The sequence below is a fragment of the Drosophila elegans genome, unplaced genomic scaffold (assembly GCF_018152505.1).
Source record: "Drosophila elegans isolate 14027-0461.03 unplaced genomic scaffold, ASM1815250v1 contig_149, whole genome shotgun sequence".
Lineage (NCBI taxonomy): Eukaryota > Metazoa > Arthropoda > Insecta > Diptera > Drosophilidae > Drosophila > Drosophila elegans.
Genome location: NW_024545513.1, coordinates 19,838,135 through 19,857,133, shown reverse-complemented (window position 1 = coordinate 19,857,133; position 18,999 = coordinate 19,838,135). Strand labels below are relative to the sequence as shown.

Genomic DNA, 18,999 nt, shown 5'->3' with positions numbered 1-18,999 from the left:
GCGAACGAGCCCTCGGATATACGGTGATATATGTGTGCCGATGCAGTTGACTCCTGGACTCCTAAACCCTTATATACCCATGTCGAGGAATTCGGGTACAAGGCCTCGGAAATAAATTCCCGAAAAAAAGCAAGCGCCAATAAAAGTCTGATCGACGATCGAAAAGCGCCAGGGATTGCAAATTATAAGGAACAATATGACAATATAAATAATAATAAAAAATACTTTAAAATTATTCAAAAAATATGTATTAATCATTCTAAGTGCCAAATCTGTTTTCTATATATAGAACATACCTATTTATTAATGTCTTTAATATACCTTTTTTAATGTTATTTATCGCATTCCTCATAGAAAAACATAAAATAATATGGTATATATAAACCTCTATGTTTTTAATATATTCTTAAATATTTCCATTCATTTCCAAAAGATATTTATATTTCGTTTTTGTTTTTATACATACCCGATGAATTGTTTAGTGAGTTCAACCACTAGGAACTCAACCGAAAAGCGCAATGAGCAGAACATATGCTATCGAATTGCCGCATTCATTGATAGCACTGTAGACCACTTTGGAGGGGAAACGAAACCGCAATGAATCTAATCCCATTTCGCATTGCCAAACCAACTGGACCTTGGTCAATGCATTTTTCAGTTTGCAGTTTGGTCTTCACTGGCATTTAATTGCTATAATTTTTCAATTGCAACAAAAGGCAGCCGGAGACAATGAGCCAAACAAAAGGGCTTGACAAATGCGTATCCAAATGGGAATCGGTATCCAAATCGGAATCCAAAACCGAGTGCATTCAGGCAGGTGGATAATGTGAGAAAGAGATAGAGTGAGAGAGGGAAACAGAGAGAGAGAGAGACGGCTGAGATTTCCTGAAATCAAATCTAGCAAATCAGACCGAAAACCAAACACCGAAAACCAAACTAAGACCGATGTGTCTGTCTATGGCAAAATGCTGGTTGTCAGCAGAAAACTAAAATTTTAAAAGCTCTCCAGGGGCGGCAAAAGAAGGAGGTGGGTGGATTTTGGTGGGCGTGGGGTGGAAAAGGGGGAGGGGCAGCGGAAAAGACAGGCGGCGGAGCGTGCCATCAATATGGCAAACGACGACAAACGCAAACTTAGAAACGACTGAGTGAATCGACGATGGCAACTACTACGGCGACGGCATTGAACAGAAGGCATAGGTATCCATCCCAGTGACACCCCCTCCCAACTGCCACCATTCCCTCGCAAACGGTGTGCTCTAAGATACAGATACACACATGCACTGGGCGAAAAGTCTACTTTCGAAAGGCTTGCAACAGAATTTTAACAGAGAAACATTAAAACTACATTTTAAAAGTTTCACCAAAAAATATTATTTTTTAAAATATATTATTGTCACCTTATAACAATAATTTAAGAATTTATTTTAAATATATACATAAATAGCTATTATTTTTGAGTCAATAATTTTATGTGTAATATATGATAAATGTAATATATCGTAATAAATTAGATTTTAAAATATTTCTGAAAGATATATGGAGCTCAACTTTGCTTTAATGTTTTTTAATTAATTAAAAATCAAAAATCCGAAATCAATAATTTTAAAGAAATAAAAGGTTTTGTTATTTTTAATATTTAAGTTTATTTTATTTATGCTTTAAGTAAATTCTAATGCAACATCATGAACTAATGCCTCACCATGAATTAAGAATGTATTTATTTTTGGGACCATCAGAAGTGCCTAAAGACTATAATTTAAGGTGCTTGTAATATGTACGCCAGATTAAAACTGTTTCATTAATACTACAGCAGCAATTCGAATAAAAACTATTTAAAAAACTACTTGAAATGCTTGTAAAAATATATTAGTTACAACATTTTTTTTTAGATTCTGAATTTAAGTCGACTCTCTAAAATAAACTATTAAATTGTGATTTCGCGAAGCGAAAAATTGCGGAAATGCTGTCGAATTTTCTCGCTGTGCTGCGGTTATATCGGCCTTGCTCCGCTCTGCTTTTGGCCAGGTCTAAACCTAAACTGCTGCCTCAGTTGGCAGCCAGTTGGCTGGGTGTACAATTACCTTAACGCATCGACAATTATACGAATGGTTGGCTGCTGCCACTTGGGCCTGGGCCTGGGTCTTTGGCTTTAGCTTTCGACTCGGAGCAGAGCAATCCGGCCAAGAAAAATATGGGTAGTCGGGTATGTGGGTATATGGGAAAGGAAGGGGCCCAAAAGGGTGGAGCGGTTTCAGCCGGCTGTTTTGGACCAGCCCATCAGGTGCGATATGCGATACGCAAGCGACGCGTCGACGGTTGAGACAATTGCGCCACAAAACGGTTGCGACTGGATGCCCCAGAAGATTGCCTGCCCCACTCTTGAACCACAACAAGAAGACTACGAGCAACCACCGCCCCCAAAAAAAATAAAAGTAGAAGAGTGTTCCAAAAAAAAAAATAAAAATAAAGCAACATATATGAGGAGCAATTTGAACTTCACTGAACTCGTCACCGAAAGGAAAAGAACAAAATTATTACGAGACAATGGGAAAATCAACAGAGAAAAGCTTCTATAATCAATGGTTGTTTATGTTATTTAAATTACAAATGACTTCTAATGCAAAGAAAACAAAAAAGCTGTTTACTCATTTAAATTAAATCAAAAATTCCAAACGGTACAAAAATTATTTAATTAAGTTTAGAGCATAATATAAATAATTCGCTTTATACTTATGATTATTGTATGCCTTATTTATTTTTGTTTCTATTGTACATAAAAACTGAATTACTCTAAATTAATATAAAAGTTAGGAAAAATAATCAAATTATTTAACTTTTATATTGGTTTAAAATATGATACCCATTTATCAATTTAACTCATATTTTCTGACAATGAACAAGATTGTCCTTTCCTTTTAGCCGGGTATTTTTGTGCTGCTCTATTTATTTTATTGAAGATTAGCTCCTTGGTTTCTTTCAAATTTAGTTTAATAGAATTATTGCTTTTATCAAATTTGTAAAAGTACGATGGAACTTTATTACCTTTTGGCGATTTTAATTGTATGGCTACAGTGGGCGAAATACCGCGGTTGCCAAGGACACATCTCCAACCACTGTTTGGCTTCCCCCGAAATAAAAACCACTGATTGAATCGAGCCAGGCACTTGGGGCAATCCAAAAATGATTCCAGGGGCGGGGGATTGACAGGAGGCGTGGCACTGCCTGTGGCATTCATCAACCGAAATATATTTATGTATATAAATATATGTATGTATATACATATATCTGTATAGCATCCATCCATATGTGGGTGCAGATTGGATTAAATTATATTGAAAACTTTTGCGCGCCCACAACAGAAAAAGATGGTCTCTCTCTCTTTTCGCCGCAGTTTAGCCATCTCTTTTCAGAGAGAGACGGGTAGATGGGTAGATATCCAGCGAAAGGATGCAGGCTCTATTTACTTTTTAATTGGCAAAATTAATGCAATGCAATGAAACGAAGCCCGCCGCGCGATGATACGGGATATGGCAAGTGTGGGGGATATCTGGTGGATATGGGATTTAAGGCAGCCAGATCAGAATAAGATGGTGGTGCGATGGTATCGTATCGTATCGTATCGTATGAAACGCATTCGAGGAGGGGGTTTTGGGATTCCGAATCGAATTGGGGTTGTTCAGTAGGATGGTTTGGGGGGCCAAAGCGAAATGCCAACGGCACTTTGTTGCTGTTTTGCTGTTTTGTAATTCTTAGAAATTCAATTTTCAACTTAAAAACCCAACACTTGCCATCTCGCTCTCAACAAGTGATTAAGTGAAAACCAACAACAAGAACAATAATACCAAAACCAAAACAAAAACAAAAAGAACAAGACCGAGCTGAGCACATGCAAAAACAAAAACACAAACAGAAGAGCAATAAAAAAAAGTAAAAGGAAATCAAAAGTAAATATCAACGATGGAGATCGAAATTGCAAATACTCTCGGGATATATCTTAAACATATATATTGGCTTTAGCACCAGATTCTTAAGAAAACTGGCATACCAAACATGTATCTTATTTTAATACATTTTTTTTTTAATTATGCAATTTTATAAAATTTTTAAAAAATGTTAGATATATTATTTACGAATTTTTCAAACCACTAAATGGTAACATAATTTATATAGGTCAGTTATGTAAAACAAATAATAAAAAAAAAATAATGTAAAGTTGTATATTTAATAGATTTCTTTAAGATACATTTATTATAGAATAATCGACATTTTACTTTAATAAATTATAATGTGCAAAAAATTATGTTGCAGTAATTAATACAAATTAACTTATTTTCTATATTTTTTTTTTTTTTTGCATTGCATTCTTCAGAGATATTTGAACTTCTGGTAAAATTGTAAATACCCTCTGTGAGATAATGAAAAAAGCAGGCGAAGAGACTGAAATGTTGTTGGCGGCGTCGCGGTTTTGATCCACTCGCATAACGATAATGAAGATCATGACGATGACGATCTGGGACGACGTTTTGGCATTGGCATTGCCCTGCGATCTCCGACCGTCCGTTTGTCCGTCTGGCAGTCAGTCATTCAAGCAAGTCAGTCACACATATTGAAATAATTATTATCTGCATTTCGAGATCGGCACAGCGCGACTCCGGAGCATCGGCATCGACTTATACATACTTCGACTCGAAGTTCGGCATTTGGCCCCACAGCCACGGCAAATTGAAGGCCATACAAAATCAACGCATATTGCACACTGTCAATCCAACATCTCTGGCACATGTACTGAGAAAAACGGAAAGCCGCTGGGGGATACCACACCGAGAGAAAAAAGTACGTTATCTATCATGGAATTTAAATGCTATCATACATGATGAGTTTATTGTAACTAAGACCTCTTAAATATGTTCAATATTGTTGTGATCATTTTAAGCAGATTTTTGTGTCTATTCATATTCATATTCTACAGCTTGTCCCTTGTAATTCTCAACTGTTTTTTCGGAAGGAAAAAACCCATGATTACCGATAAAAAAGTAGCCAAGAAGAGGGCAATTTTTTTTTTTATATTATTAGGATCATTAATTGTTTTAAGTCACTACTACAATTTAGGTCACGGCAGATTTAAAATTTCTGTAAATGTGAACTAAAAACTACTTTTCATTTCTGTGTTTTCTACGATTTTACAGAAACACAAAACTGTGTTTTATTTTATTTCTTATTTCATTTTGTTAAGTGTACAAAAAAGTGAGAGAGCCAGTTACGGGCACAGCTCATTAGCACAGTTCAGCTCCTGCCTCCAGAATGGCACTCGCTCTCTCTTTTCTTTTTACGCTCCTTTCAAATATCCCCCAAAAGGAAGTGATAATCCTTTGACAAAGGCATCCACTCCCCATCACCGCAGATCCCCTCCTTCGAAAACCTGAGAGATTTCGCGCGTTTCGAACGGCGCGTGAAGTGAACAAGAAAATCCGTGCAAAAATAAAGAAAAAAAAGAGGCGGCAACCCCTTGGCCCGTTTGGAAATTCCCCAAAGAGCCAAAGAATCAAAGAACCGAAGAACCAAATCCAAATGACAATACTCCCCCCTTGTAATGCGACGTGTTTGCCTCAATTCGAGCATATGAAAACGGTTTATTTTGCTCGATTAAGTTGCCTTTTGAAATGCGATTCAGGGCAGCAAACCTCAAATATGGGGGAATGGGTGAATGGATATCCCAGGAAGCTGGAAATGCGCGACAGGAAGCAATAAAAAATTGAGCTATAGGAAATGACGGGCCCAAGATATTGAAAATCGTTTTGCCCACCCAAATTTCCTTTGAAGCAGTCGAGGACATTCAACAACAATGGACGCAAAAGCAATTGAAAATGCTAATCAATGGAGGTGGCTTATAGGAAACTAGAGAAGTTGACAGGAATGCAGAAAGCCAATGAAAAAATAAACCATGCTAATGGTATATAATAACATGCTTTTAAATAGATTTATTACATATATTACATATAAATATAACAGCAACATAACAATTAAATCTTATACAATTTGTATAGTGTGTTTTGCTTTTTCGAAATCAAAAAAGCAAAAGTTGCAAACATTTAGACAGAAGTCAAAGCTTTTACAACATTATATTTCAATTATTTTTAAATATATATATAAAGAGAATAACCTACATACATAATACTTTGGCCTTGGCAGGTGAGTGTGGCAAAACCCTCCAGAGATTAGATAACATCTCGGGGCAATAAAGACAGATCGCTACCGCTTGGCCGATGGGAGTATTTATGTAGCTAGGACAGTTACGAGCGTAACAAGCCATAAAACTTTCACCGATAGACCAGACCGATAAACATCAATGGGCGTCCATTTCCCTCAATGGGCGCAGGTAGCTGGCCCACGGTAGCCCATCGCTTTACGATCGCCATAAACCGATCCGAAAGACAGGGAAAGGTTTCAATTATGCAAGTTCGAGTACATCGATACACCGAGTGGGTTATATCCACAAGTGGGCAACGATCTGATGAGTATAACCGATCCTTAGACAGTAGCCGCGACGCCATAAAAAGAATTTTAAACCGGGAACCCTAGACACCGACGATCATAAATCCGAGGAACTTTTACGAGTGCGTGCGATATTTTACGACTTTATTAGATGTCATGGTAAATATGGGATTGGATTGGATTCGAAAGGGGGAAATGATAGCAGGGCAATGGGAAAGAAAGAGCAGAGGTAACGCCTATTCGGATATTGATGGGAAAGAAAGTGCTATCTGATTTAGATGCTAAAGCTGATTAAGATAAGTCTTGCCTCTTAGAACGAGTAACAAAAATCAGAAGTTAACCTAACCATTAAGCATCGAATCCAATTTAATGATAACTTCGATTTCAAAGTGCGATTCAGTTATGACATTAAATCCTAATTCCCCCGAGGCAATTATCCCCCTTTTCGCGGCTTCACCCCCTTGATTTTACTTCTCCCTGTGGAAACAGATATTTTTCGCGACGCCCACACAAGGATCGCCGTACTTTTTGAATCCGCAGCAAAACATCGGGCCAAAATCGCAAAACGAGGCAACAACAAGGCGGCGATGACGCCCCTCTAGGGACAATATTTATAACTTTTCTGGCGCGTCTCAATTCATTTGGGTCCCTCTGCACCGCTCTGCTTCTTTCTCCGATTTTTGCCAGAGTGTCTGCCACCTACGTAAGCGTATAATTCGTTTAGCGTCAAAAGGCAGCCCCGCTCGCAACAAAAACAGCGAACGCAAACTTAATCAGTCACTTTAACACCCAGCAGCCGCCACTTACACACCGTCGAAAGAGATGGCCATATGCGTGGCAGAAAGAGAGGGCCCAAAAAGTGCGTGAGCGTCGTGAAAGAGATGGAGCATATACATATATATATATGCATGCAGGGGGGGGAAGACTGAAGTCTAAAGACTGGAGGACTTGGAAGACTGGAAGACCCGGAGACTGCGTCTGTCATGGTCGATATTGCGTTGACACCAAATTTGCATTAAAATGCAATTGTGAACGCAGATCTTGCGACGCGTCTCGTCTCGTCTCGCATTTGGATCGGATCGGTTTGGTTCGGTTCGGTTTGGCTCACTGCACAAAATAGTATTACCCAGGAAATAGTCTAAATAAAATATCTAAAATATATCCAAAAAATATATTCATGCATAGTAAAAATGGTTAAACTTAGTTTCCATACAAACATAACACGATTAATTATCGAGATCCAAGCTTATAGTTTCAATTAAGTTTTAATGTTTTTGTTTTTACATATTTTAATCGGTTTGGTTTGGTTTATTATTCACTTAGACATAAAAGGTTAAAAACATTCTTATACAAAGACGAGTATTTAACAAGCTTGATTACACATAAAAATCTTAGTTTTTCTTGTAAATATTTATTATTAAGTATTTTAATAGTTTTATAATAATAATATATTCGCATTTTCTCCCAGTGCACTTCCCTGTGTAGTGGGTAATGCATCTTTAGTGTCTATTGAGCAGGACATTAGTCACGTGGCTGGTCGTGGGCAAAATGCGACAGACACAACGCCGCGAAATATCAATTAAATCGCAGAAAATAGAAAGTGAATTCTTTTCAGCAGTCAGCCCCGCTTTGATCTTGTCTGGTTTACGATCTTCGTGGTATCGTGTATGGGTTCGGAATCTGAATCTGGATCGGGATCGGGATCGGAGTCGAAAAGGGGCCAAATCCACTCTGACTGACTTGCAACACCAATTAAAAATAGTTTTGACACATCGCAAAGTCGCGCCATCGGGGCAATAAATTAATTACAAAATTGCCCAGAAAGAGAGAAAGATGGAAATGAAAGCCCTGAAGATGAACTGAAATGCATTTGGAGGTTTCCAGATTTTATGGCCATGGCTCTACGCGAATCGCGAAAAGGTGGGCGAGTGTACGTCCATATGTGTGTGCTCTCCAAAAACTCAGAAAAATCAGAAAAACTGCCAACTTGTGTGTGGGCGTCTCTCAGTCTTCCCCCACTGACTTCCCAATTCCCCATCACTCCCATTCCCTTTTTTCAGGTCTTTAACACAATCCAGGAATTCAATTTCTGCAGAGAGAAAAAATTGAAAGACTTTCTGTGATTTCCACAGCCTAGTTTCTTTTTTATAAATTTCTAAAAATAGTTAATAAGACTATTTTAATGAAGAATATTATATTTGAGATTGAGAAGTTCTAAGTTTTGTATAACCATGTTTTATAAGATCTTTAGATCTTTTAAACTAGTTATTAGTTGACGTAGATTAATACACAGAGAAAGCAGAGCCCTAAAATCCGACGAGGGTAAAACAAAACGTTTTTAGTTACAATTAGCAACATAAAGTTTGTATAAAAAGTTTTACTTTTTAAGATGTATCAACCCTGTTTTTGCACCTTCAACTTTTGCTAGTTTTCTCTGTGTACAATATGTTTAATATAATTAAGGTACAGTTTCTCAAATTTTAAAGTTCTTATCTATTGTGAGTTGGTATAACTTTTTTCTGTCTGGACAATGGCCCTATCTTTGGTGATAGTTAAACCAGGGAGCAGTCAGACTTTCTCCCCCTTTCCTCCTTTTAAATTTCCCCCGTTGCTGATGATCTTGCAGGCTCTTGAGGTTTTTTTGTTGTGGAGTGTTTGCTAGCCTGTTGTTGGCAGACAACTCAGCCACTAGGCTTGAAAGTTAAGGCGGCAGCTCAAGATGGGAAAAAGCTTGTGCTTCCTCTTTGCCGGGATTCCCCTTTAACCCTCTGTTGCCCCTGCCAAGTACCAGCGAAAATTCAACCTGCTGCCGCTTTCAATTATTCACACATCATCAATGGGCCAGCGCAAATATATAAACATAAAATATACTGACTTGACTGACTTGGCTGTAAGCGTTTTCTTGGCCACAATTCATTGTCTGCCATCTGCCAGGCGACCTTAACCCGCCGCTGGCCCCTCCTTAACCCTGCCGCTTCCACCGTCCTTAACCCAACATCGCCGCTTGGCAAACGTGTCTGCATATTGTTTCGTTCATGTCAAATTATTGACCCGCGCCAGGCATTTTGAAATGTTTATGCGTTTTCATGACTGAGATGTGCAATTGATAAATCCCCAACTGGAAATTATGAATATGCAACGTGCCGGTGTGAATCTTTCTCAGTGCCAAGCTCCCAGCTTCCAACTTCTTCGGACCCTGGAATCCCAGTCCCAGTGGATCTTGGGGAACCACCACCCGCTGACTTTTGTGCCAGGTCGGTAGCCATTGCTAGACACGGTCTACGTTTATGCGGAGCGAGAAATTGGGAAAAAGCGTGGAGGTTTATAGGCTTTGAAAAAGGCATGCAACCTTTGAACGAAAAAAAAAATTTGTATATTCAAGTTTTTGCATCGGTTTTACTAATTTTTATATGAATTCCTCAAACATTAAACATAAACTTATTCGATTTAGACCGCTTTTGTGAAACCATTTTTGTTAGTTTCATATAAAGTATTTTATAAATTGAAAACAAAATTGATTATCTTAAGAAGTCATTTATGTTCACACTATTTGTAATATTCTTTTAAAATGAAAAGAAAATGCAGGGCATAAACTCATTCGTTAGCCAACAGCAGCTCATCATCATAAAGCAAACAGTGAGTGCAAAAAAATGTGTCTCGCATGGTGTGTCAAAGCTTTGCATCTTTGGATCCCACTGTGCCCCCTGGCCATTTGTTTGTTATCAGGAACAAGCGATCAATACAGCAGCAATCAATATGGTCAATAAAGTTCAACCTCGACTTTGGTAGGCGATGTACGCCGATGGGGGGAGGGGGGGGAGTTACTGATAGAGGGGATCTTAGCTTTTGGGACCCCAGAGAGAAGTTTTTGTCCGCCTGGAGATGCGATGGCGAACAAGGCGACGTGATGTACAGCGCTGAAACCCAAGAAGCCTGGCTCACAGATCACACTGTGTGTTGCATATGGAAATGGTGAAGATTCGGTGTGGACTCCGGTGGTAAAGGGGGGGAGTCGGGAAGACAGCGGGGCAGCGGGACACTGGGACATTGGGCGTCCCGTCACCGGCTCTTGTTGTCACTGTTGTTGTCGCTTGATCGCAAATTTGCCATGGCAAGCTTGACAACTTGCAACGAGCGAGCAAAAGTGCACAGAGAACAATTAGGCTGCACCATGTCCTTGTGGCATATAAATGAAACGATAAGATTCATATTCAAAATATTCTGTTCTTATTTTTGTATTTGTTGTACCAAAAACTTGTCTAAATATTGTTGCCACACAGTTGCATTGATATATTTATAGAACTGTGTGGCAACACCTTAGCTTGTTTTTACAAATATCATCAGCAATATAACTTGTATAATTTTCAAAGAAAGAAAAAATAGTTTTTAAATTTACAAATACCAAATAGAGTAACAATATTAATAAAATATTAATATTACAAAAAAAGTTCTTAGTGGCATTGCCACACACTTGCATTGACATATTTCTTCAACTGGGTTTGGCAACACCTTGCTTTCTATTTACAAATAGTTATATCAGCAATTAAAGTTCTTTTGAAATAATTAATTACAAGGGACAAACTTACAATATTAGTAATTTTTTCTCAGTGTCGCTAGTCGGCAATCTGGCAAGCAGAATAGCAGCGAATCAAGAAGAAGCAAGGTAGCAAATGCAGTCGCAAAGCCGGCACCTTAAAATAATGTTACAAAACTTTTTTTGGCATGTAGCTAAGTACGGCCCTGTAACCAATTCGAAGCAACGCCATGCCAGACCCCAGAAGCCCCGATCCCGATCTCCGATCCTCGATCCCCGATCCTCTGTCCCCGATCCTCTATCCACGCTCCTCGGCAACAACAAATTGGAGATCACGGTTTTCATGTACTACATGCAAATTCATTGCTACTGTTGCTCCCTGCGATCGCAGTTGCCCGAACTTCGGGAACCCAGAGGCTCTGGAGCTCTGGGGCTACTGTATCCATAACCATAAAGCCAGAGCCAAGCCAGTAGCAGCCGGAAGAGCAGCGAGTTAAATAAACAATTCCGAAACAACCAACTTTGCTGGAGGACTTGCAAACTTAACTGGCTGACCAAAACCGAAATTCAACCGCGAGTCATTCACAAAATAAGCTGCTGCAAAGGAATTAATGCGCTACGCACTGTGCAGTAGGTTTTTATATTCAACTTACCTTTAAAATGTAATACTTTATAAATTTTTTAAGCTATACGGTAATGTTTAATGCCAGGGGATCTGTAAAACGAAAGATATATAAAATGTTAGATATATTAAATTTACATTAAACATTTTGTTAGAATTTAAGATTTTACATTTAGAAATAACATTTAGCTTAGCACATATATATTTTCTTATACAATATTTAATTTGTCCTTAATGAACGATTTCCCCTTTAAATCAATATACCCTTTAAAAGAATGCGTAGTAGTTGCCTGTGCATTATGCTAAGTAGATAAAACTGTTTGATCGGCCTGTTCAACTATCGAGTATTCGTCGCCTTTTTTTGTTTTTGTGTTTTTGGGTGGGTGGGGAATACAATTCTCGAGGGACAGGAAATCGTAGACGCCTTCTGCAAACCCATTATCCTTACCATTTTCCCCTTCCCAAAAACCCCATAACAAAGCACGTGGCGTCTGCGAAACAACTGACAACAACGGACAACTCGGAGAACTCGGGGATGTTGGGGATCTATGGAGAGATCTGGTTGCAGGAGCAGAAAAACCAGGAGCTGCAAAATCTCAGACAGAAACGAGTGTGTGTCACTTGTGGCGCCATCGTATAGATAGTCATTCTAACACCCCAACTGCGAGAACTTCGAATTGTGGAATTGCGACCCAATTGAACACTTGGCGACAGATTTCGCTGGAATTTTCGCACTTGAAGCAGATCCGATCGTATCGGATTTCGGTGACGCGTCTATCAGGCACCCACCACGGATCGTTTTTGGAGCACTTGCAGTAATGTAAACACTTGCACTCGGGTTTCCCATTCGCGACTTAAACTCAAACGAGCCACTTGTTGTTCTATTTCTATTCAGACATCGACTGATGAAAGCTCATGGCTCATTGAAATTGAAAACAGTTTACTGGACTTCTGTGGGGAATCGACGATCAACGATCAACCACTATCGATATTATCACTTGAAAGCCAGGAAATAAGCTTTTAGCTATCGATTTATGATAAAAAAAAATTACTGGAGAACAAACTTTTAGAGGTTACATACCTACATAATACATACATAATCAATTTGATTTTGATTGATCAAGTTATGGATCCTAGAAGTTCAAAGGACTTTTATAAAAACTCGAAAGGGTTTTTCAAAAACCACTTGCCTAATAAATCAAATTACATTACCACTTTAATTTAGTAATTCATGGTCAAAAATGTGCTTTTAGCAATGGGCTATTATTGCAAAAATTAAAAAAAATATATGGCTAAGATGATATCAGGTGTTTCGAAAATAAAATTACAAATAATAAAGCACGTCTGTCCTGAATGTGAGTGAGTACAGAAATTGAAATACAGCCAAGGCGATCAATTAACCCCTTGCTCAACGCCTAATTGTGGCTTTATTCTTGACGGAATTCCCCGAAGAGGAGCCATTTCGCCGGGGGTCACCACCGTTTGGTGGGTCACCTTCTGGGACCGGGTCAAACCCTTTTTTCCAGCCATTTGCATGCCATTCGCTGTGGGCTGGGTTATTTACGCTCTCCGGAAACGCGGGCCGAGAAATTTGTAACAGAACCGGGGGACAAAGGCCGAAAAATCAACAGAAAACAATCCAAACATTTCCTGTGGTCTCGTCTCAGTCTCAGTCTCAGGTAGCGCTCTCGTGAGATTGGCCTTAAAAATTATTTATATTTTTTTGTTAGAAAATCAAACAATTAACCTCGAACTTGCTGTTGCCGCCGCTGCGCGGCTCTGCGCTTACAACATGTTTGAGACATAAAAATTTCCAATTAATTTTTTCACCGGCTTGTTTCTTTTTTTTTTTTTTTTTTTTTTTGTTTTTAGTGGTCAAGCAACTTCCACGGAATGGGATGAACGAAAAAAAAAAAATTGTCACAGCCGCCGTTTACAAATAATTTTTGTGGCTGCTCGTTTTTTCGGCTCTTTGGGGTTTTCAATGGAAACGAAACACATAAAACATGGCCAAACAAGACCGGACAAACTGAGGAGCGGACAAACGGACGGACTGGCGGAATGGCAGTCGAAGCGACCGGAATGCCATAAAAAATAAAATATAATAAAAAGCCAAACACTCGAGGAGATACGTCGACTGCCGAACGGTAGCAATTAAAAGTTTGCTCCGATTGACCCCTTCTGACCCATCAAGTGGTACTTAAATATTGTATACATTATTGGTATCTTTAGTTAAATTCGAAATCTTTTTTATTTATTTTTTTTTTTTGCAATTATGAAAAAACCGAAAATTGAAAGAAGGAAAGCAATATTAATAGTAGTAACAATACAACATAAGAAAGAGAAATTGTCAATTTTGGGAATTATTATTTAAATACCTTTGTAAACCATTTTATTATATTTTAAAAACAAATTACATTGGTAAAAAATAATTGATAATGTGTTATTGGAAAAGTATTGACCTAAAATCGTCTATCTAAATCTATATCTTCAAAACTGAAATTCTGCTTATATTTTATTAAGTTTAATCGTAAAGTTCCGTTTAAGATTTTCAATTGATTTTCATTAGTTGCGAGGGTATTATTTGCCACTATCCTCCCTCGAGGCGAATTAACCCACATGTTGGCCATGTGGGCCATCATCGGCGATGACAAAAGTTCATTAGCGACGCCTCAGTGGGTTAAGCAGTGGACACTGCAGTAGAAAAACCACATCCGGTGCGGGGGTGGTTCTTGATTTTACTGGGCGCCTGCTGGGCTTTATGGCTAATAAATATTGGATCATAAATTCATAATTAATATTGTGCTCCAAGAGGCAGAGCAGGGAAAAACTCACATGTGACAAGGGAAATGGAAACCAAGAAGAAGAATACAATCCGCAATGACTTGAGACGACGCCATTTAACCCATTCCCAAGGCAAGGACTGAAATGTGTAAATGTAATTTAAGCAAATATTTTAATTGTTTTCGGTCCCGGAGCATTTCATTGTCATTGTCATTGCCATTGCCGTTGCCGTTGAGACGGCACCTGAAAATACTCACATGTGACGGTGAATTTCGGGCGCGCGTCTTGGCAATATGGGCATGGTAAAATTTTATCGCTTGGAAATTTTTCAATTTCCAAATGAAACGACTATGGATATGGAAATGAAGATTTAAATGCCAATTCCTCTGCCAGCAGTACAGTATAAAAACAAAAAAAAAAAATAGAAGTGAGAGGGTGAGGCGACGGAATCAAAAGTCCACCCACCGACAGATGATGCCTCTTATTAAGACTAACAACCCGCAACAAAACCGGCATGTCGAAGCCCTCAATCTTGAAAGGCTCTCTCTTTTCTCCTGGGTTGTAAAAAGGACATGTTCCACTTGAAAATAACAATTTCATTCAATTTTTGATCATTTGCTACCAGAAATGGCAAATCAAAAAGCCATAAAAACCGACAAACGACCAAAACCGACCAAAAAAAAAAAAAGAAGTAAAACCCAAAAACCAAAAACGGACCAGGCGAGTGTCCCGTTTTGTCGTCCTGCCGTGTGTCGAAGTCCTTGCTCCTTAAGCGGTTGCTTGAGGGCGGGTTTTTCGCTCGACTTTTTGCCTACCCTCACCAAAAAGCGTATCTTTTTAGCAGAGAGGTTTGCAGGGACAAAGTATAAATTTTTATAATAAATAATTTCACTTTTTAAGAAAACATTTATGTCTTACATAAATAAGTACAATTGCATTTAAATACGATTAAACAAAATATTCAATGACACATTAAATATTAACACAACAATGTTTTTGAAACCAAAAATGAATTATTAACGTACTTTAAAAGTTTTTATATATTCAATAATAGTTTTGTAATTCAATGCATATTTTAGTCCAAATACATTTATTTATATATGTTAAATATTTATTTGTTTAACAACAAGACCTAAAGAACCAAAACTATCAGGTGCTTATTTTATTAACCTACATCCCAATTGATTAAAAATTTGTTAAATACTGCATTAATACATTTTTTTGTAACCATAAAAAATAGAATAATAATTGTAAAATATGTGCAAGAGTGTTTTTTTAGGTGTTTGGCAAGGGTATTGCCAAATTCGATGTAAAAATCACTTGTTCTTTGGGCTCTTATGTTTTCTTTTTTCGACTGCCTTGTGGAATCGGTGGGTGGATGGGCGGGGGTCAGGGTCGTTGGGTCGTCGCTCGTTTGGATTTAAAATTGAAATGATACACACACCCGCAGCCGGTCCACTTGCACTTGTGATTGAGTTTTCCTCCCCCGCACTTTCCCCTTGTTTTTTTTTTTTTTTGGGCGATGGCCAGGCAAATCCTGCACGCAAAATTTATGTTGCATAAAATTTTTCAATGAATTTTATACCAGGAATTTGACTTGGCTTCTTTCCGTTGGCTGTCTTCTTAAATTTTAAAACGACTTTTGAGCGCTGCACGTGGCATATGGAGCGTAAAGCATTCGGATTGTGTTTTTTTTTGCGCCACCCCCAAAGGATTGGTCCTTATCCGGTAAAAGAAATAAGAGCCACCACCAAAAATGTTAAGAAATTGTAAACGTATCGAATCGGGTTCTAGAACAGGTCAGTTTGCAACGGGTACTTATAAAGTCTAGCACCTATAGGTTTCTCGATTTCTACCGCTGATCATGTAACAAAATTAATGTCTACAAATTGCAGAAACTTATTCAGGTGGAGTTAATCCACAGACAAAAATACGTTACTTGTAGTTAATGAATACTTTAATTAGTTTCGAAGACTATATATTATAGCATTATGTTATTTGTAAAATTTTAAAAATATTTTATTATTTGATTTTATGTGTGTTTTTTTTTATTTTATTTTTTTTATTAGGTTTTTATGTGGATCAGTTTTATTTCTACAAATTTAATTCTAAGAATTTTTTAATAAATTACCTTTTGGAAATTACTATTGAAGCGTCAATACAAATTTGCTACAACGTTTGAACATTGATTTCAAATAATTAGCTTGGAAATAATAATACAAATTTATTTGGCAAAATATTTTACGGAATAAATAATTTTCCTTGGTGCAACTGTGGGTGCAGCCACAATGTTGCGATGTCGCTCCTACAATTATTGCCTTTTGCTGTTAAACAAAGCCACCACAAGTGGCCATCCTTGAGGACTTGTCCCAATGCTCCTCCTTCGGGAATCCAACACTCATCCCCCTCCCTCCTCTCTCCTCCCGGCACAACTTGTAACGAATTTGTCGCTGTCCATTTGCCAGTTATTTTGTTGTTGGCCAGAAGGTGTGAACACGAACAACAACAGCGGTCTAAATTTAGAACCAACAATGCAAGACAAAGGTGCATCCATGAGATAAATCAAAATTTGATGCAGCCAAAAACACGAAAACCGGGGACCACCAGCGTCAGATAAACAAGAGGGACCACAAATCGGAGCAGGGGTATATATACTATATATCTTTAGTGGTCGGGGGGTTAGGTAGCCCAAACCCAGATCGATTTCCGAGCCCGTAACTCATTTGTTGGTCCAAAAAACACAGCCACTAGGCAGATTGAAGAGCGAACAAATCTTAAAACCGTTGCCCATCGATATTAAATCGATTTGCCTGAGATTTCCAAATAATTTGTTTTAAACGTTTGCTCTTGTTATACACTTAAAAAAATGTTTATAAATAAAATGCTATGCTTATATTACCTGCTTTCTAAAAAGATAAACAGAAATTGCATTTATTAAGTGGGTTTGAATATAAAAAGAAAAAACTTGTATTAAAGAACTAATTCACTAAAGTTAACAAAGGAAATTAAGAAATTTGATTATTACAAACTTAAAAATGCTATAAGCAAAACACAGACATTTTTTCGCAGAAATGTAGAATAGTGTTTATAGTATGTAATTATTAAGAACTATTTCAGCTATTAAATTTGTTATTATTATTATAATTATTTATAATTTATCTTCATTTATTTCCTTTTTGTGGACTATTGTAAAGATAGTCGTATACAATGTATTTTTTATTTTTCATTTAGTTTAATACTTAGAATTTTATACTTAACTCTTTAAATTTAACTACCTAGTTAATGATAAGTTGGAAAGATACTAAAAAAACAACTATAATTATGCACTTAATTCCACTAACATTTTCTTCAAGTGTTTCTTGTGTTTTTGGCTGTGTGGTTAGCCACAGGTAAAGGATGCTCATTAGAAAGGAGAAATGCTCGGGGAAAAGTGAAAGTGCCGCTGGCAGGAGAGGATAGGCAGGCAAGGCAGGCCATCAATAAGAACAGACAGAGTTCCCATTTAGGATCGGCAAAAGGCAGCAGAAAAATAAGGAAAAATCGTCCCAGAGAGTAGCAACACATTTTGACTTATTACAGGTGATTTGTCAGCATCGGACATGGCCTATCTCCATCCATCTTTGGTGCATCTATACGAATTCTATGAACCAAACCAGAATTCTCCTAATAAGTTTCCGTTGCAGACGTGATCCGTTGGACCATCACTCCCCCCTCGAGATCCCCAACAAAGTACAGAAAGAAGAAATCGGGAGATAAATCTTTGGGCCTGATCTTTCAGCATTGGTTCCTACAACACACATGTGCATATGAAATGAATCGTTTGTCATCCGTAATACGATTTGAGTCTGAGAATCGGTTTCGGTTCGTGATCACCGGGCAGAGCAAGCAATAAAGTGATCGTGAACAAGCAATTAGTTTGGTAATCGCCATAAATCAATCAGAAATCTGCAATCTACACACTTCGTCGATCGGTTGTTAGGCAAACTTTTTTTTGACGATCTTGACGATCGCCACAGTGCAAGGTCAGTGGAGATTAATGATCTTGCCATGGGATCTTGAAGGTTGTGATGGAACTTTCAAGCTGATTCATCAAGAATTTTTTTTTTTAATTTTAGTTTATTTAAAAATATTACTCTTTAGAGCTTGGCGAGCATTAGTTCGAGTAGAAAGGATAAGGAATAACATTTTTTGCATATACTATAGATCTAGAAATACCTAAAACCTAAGCCATCTTGTACGGCAGTATAATAGGGATTCTAAAAAAACAAATTAAAAATAAATATAGTTTGCTAAAAGGATTGCTAAATAACTGGTGGCACAATTATCTGCTTTTTTATAATGAATCAAAATGATTTAAAAAAAAGCCAAGGTTTTAGTTAAGAGAGATCACAAAAAGATCTCTTACATATTTTGCGGTCCCATCTCTTTAAAATTTCTCCCCGAAAAAGTTCGTTTCTGCAGTCTTTTAATTTATGCAAATATTTGCAAGCTTTTTAACCACCATCTGATTTTCAGCCCAGTGGATCTTGTGATATAATTATAATGATAACGAGCATGATGATTACCC

General features: G+C 37.7%; 1 protein-coding gene across 3 annotated transcripts in view; it reads left to right on the top strand.

Annotated features, from left to right (window-relative positions):
• The window catches only part of LOC108138463, a 33,914-nt gene that overhangs the window by 11,599 nt on the left and 3,316 nt on the right, over window positions 1-18,999 (top strand). Inside the window, exon 2 of one of the 3 annotated variants that reach the window (XM_041710576.1) lies at window positions 4,370-4,800. The exons of the other annotated variants lie outside the window; for them this stretch is intronic. The gene's annotated coding sequence lies outside the window, so the exon portion shown is untranslated. Of the gene's footprint in view, window positions 1-4,369; window positions 4,801-18,999 lie in introns of those variants that run through there. 3 annotated transcript variants of the gene reach the window in all.